Genomic DNA, 3,134 nt, shown 5'->3' on the forward strand with positions numbered 1-3,134 from the left:
CTGGAAGAGCTAGCGTCAGCAATCCGACAAAAAATGAAATAAAGGCTTCCAAACTGGCAAAGTAGAAGTTAAGCTTTTGCTTTCGCAAGTGATATGATACTCTGTGTGTAAAACCCGAAAGTCTCCACCAAAAGACTGCTAGAACTGATAGAGGAATTCAGCAATGTTGTAGAGTACTAAATGTGTTTTTTTCAATGTTCATTTATTTGATAGAGAGAGCACATGTGTGTTTGCGCATGGGGAGGAGCAGAGGGAATGGGAGAGAAAGAATCCCAGGTGAGCTCTGCACTGTCAGCATAGGCCCAACATGGCTTGAGATCATGACATGAGCCAAAATCAAGAGTAGGTGGCTTAACTGATTGAGCCATCCAGGTACCCTGAGTGTAAATCTTAAATGTTATCAGCACATTTAAAAAATAATGGAAGTTAGTGAGGTGATGGAGATGTTAATGAATCTTATTGTGGTAATTGTTTTATCATGCATCTGCGTATTAATGCATATGCTGTATGCTTGTTAAACTTACACAGTATCATATGCCAATATCTCAGTAAACCTGTAACAGAATTAGGGTATCTGTAGGAACATTGTAAAGAAATTCTATCATGATTGCTGAATTATAGATGTAACACTTATTAATGTTCAACAGGCCATAAATATCTGGGGTTGTCTGTTCAACAGACAGACAGTGTACAGAAATATGTGCATCTCTCCTGGGCAAATTTCTGTGAGTGAAAAAGGGATTTTCACTATATGTCTACATCCTATAATCAATACTTAGAGTGAGCTGAATTAAATATAGTTTTCTAGATAATCTTTGGGTGACCTTTGCCATCATGTAGTGTTGAAAGGATAAACAGCAAAATTTCCCTGCAAGTTTTGTACTTTTCTATGTTCATTGGCCTTTACATTTTTCTTCCTTTATGAATTGTCAATTCATTCTATTTTTTCTTCTACTGGTTCTACTATGTATGATTTACTAGGGTAGAAGTAGGTATCTGCAATAATTTATACTCTATTATTTAAATGTATTTAGTTTTAACTTTTTTCATATTTAATATATTTCAAACCCAGAAAAATCATAGTCCGGGCCTGTTTTCAATGCAATAATCTTTATGTACTTATTGTGTACTAACAGTTTTTGAGTGAATTATCTTATATTTTTCAGATTTGCCACCCTCTGACATTCTTTTGGTTGGTTTCCTATTGTTTCTCTGGGAAGTAAAGTTTTTGTGCACACACCTTTCCTCTCCATCTCTATGCATTTTGTCTTAATCTGTTTCTGCCCCAATTATTCATATCCTTCTCTGTTCTAAGTCTTTCACATTTACTCATGCTTGGTATTCTTAATGGTTATTTCGACTTTTGAACACACAAAGAGACTAAGCTGACCAAGTGTGTCAAGATTTCTAAGTTCTACAGTATATTTTCATCAAAGCTTTGGATTTTTTTCTATTTAAAAAATATACGATATATTTTTTCCTTTCACTAGAGATTTCTCTGGGTTATATCATAAAATACATTTAAAAATGTATATAAGAAATAAAATAGTAGATCTTTATTTTTTTTCTCCTTCCCTTATAATCCTATGAGACAGTTCCCTTGGACTGATGACCTCAGGCTGAGAATCCCAGAACTCTAATGCATCATTTGGTCACCACCTTGTGCTCCAGCTTAATTAGATGTCTTTCTCAGAATAGCAGTGTTGTATTTAGCTTCTTGTCCTAGGGAGGGTGAGTGGAAGGATATGGGCAATGCTTAGGGACAGGAGGGAATTCAGTCTATGGAACTCCTGTGATTCCCGCACCCTGATGTTCTGAGCTCTTTTGACAAATTAGGTAGGTGGTGGTGGTGAAGAGGGGTGGAGGGGGTGGTGAACCATACTCTACAAGGAGACTCTGCTTCACAGGTTCCTATGATTCCACAGAGAAGGATAGAATAAAATGGGCAGAGGTGGGAGCAACTGTATAGAGAAAGTAAAATGGATTTTTCTAGCTTTATTGTGTCACAATTGACATACATCACTATGTAAGTTAAGGTGTAGAATATGATGGATTGGTTTATAGAAATGACAAACACAATAGGATAAGTTAATATCCACCATTTCATAGATTAAATAAAAAGAGAAGAAAATTCTCCTTTGGTTGAGAACTCTTAGGATTAACTCCCTTAACAATTTTTTTGTAGATCATAGAGCAGTGTTATATATAGTCATAATGTTGTAGTGATTTTTTTTAATGGGAATCCATCTTTGAGAATGAAGATTGGGAAAAAGAGTAAACTCTAGAGTTAACCACAAGCTTACAATTACTGTACCTGCTTTTAAGATCTCTGATTTCTCCGTATGTTAGTTCATGTTTGGCTTCACTTACTGCATTGCCTAGTATGTGATTTGGTCAAACAATTTCACTGTGACCTCAGACCTCCAAGGATCTTTTTCTTTCTCTCTTTTTTTTCCAAGGGAATGTACTGAAATTTTATTTAAATTTTTAATTTGAATTCCAGATATTTATAGTATTATATTAGATCAGGTGTGCAATAACGTGATTCAACAATTCTGTATATTTTTCTGTGCTCAACATTATAAGTGTACTCTTAATCCCCTACACCTGTTTCATCCATCCTCTCACCCACCTCCTAGATTGTAATCCCCAGTTCTCTCTTGTTAAGAGTCAAAAGCATATATGCTCCCCTGTGTTAATTGTAGCATTATTTATAATCCACAATTTATGGAAATAGTCTAAATGTTCATCTATAGCTGAAAGGATGAAGAAGGTGTGGTAAATATACATACCATGGAATATTATTCAGCCATAAGAAGAATGAAACCTTGGCATTTACAACAACATGGATGCATCTTGAGAGTATAATGTTCAGCAAAATACGTTAGAGCAAGACAGTTACCACATAATTTCACTCATATGTAGAATTTAAGGGACAAAAATAATGAACAAAGGATCTCTGACTATTTTGATACCCCATTTTCTTTATTGTGTCGAATGAATATGCTGCTCTAAAATTCTGAATGGTCAGGTCCTGAATGTTTCTGAATGGTCTCTCAAAAAGATTTCCTCTAGTCTTTGTCTAAGTTTGAGATACCCAGCTTCAACAAGATTCTCACAGTTGCTTGGGAACT

The 3,134-nt window shown here is 35.2% G+C and overlaps 1 protein-coding gene across 1 annotated transcript in view; it reads right to left on the minus strand.

The window, feature by feature from the left end:
* The window catches only part of LOC115300965 (olfactory receptor 4F3/4F16/4F29-like), a 25,735-nt gene that overhangs the window by 22,067 nt on the left and 534 nt on the right, over positions 1–3,134 (minus strand). The window lies entirely within an intron of this gene.

Source organism: Suricata suricatta, chromosome 9 (genome assembly GCF_006229205.1).
Source record: "Suricata suricatta isolate VVHF042 chromosome 9, meerkat_22Aug2017_6uvM2_HiC, whole genome shotgun sequence".
Lineage (NCBI taxonomy): Eukaryota > Metazoa > Chordata > Mammalia > Carnivora > Herpestidae > Suricata > Suricata suricatta.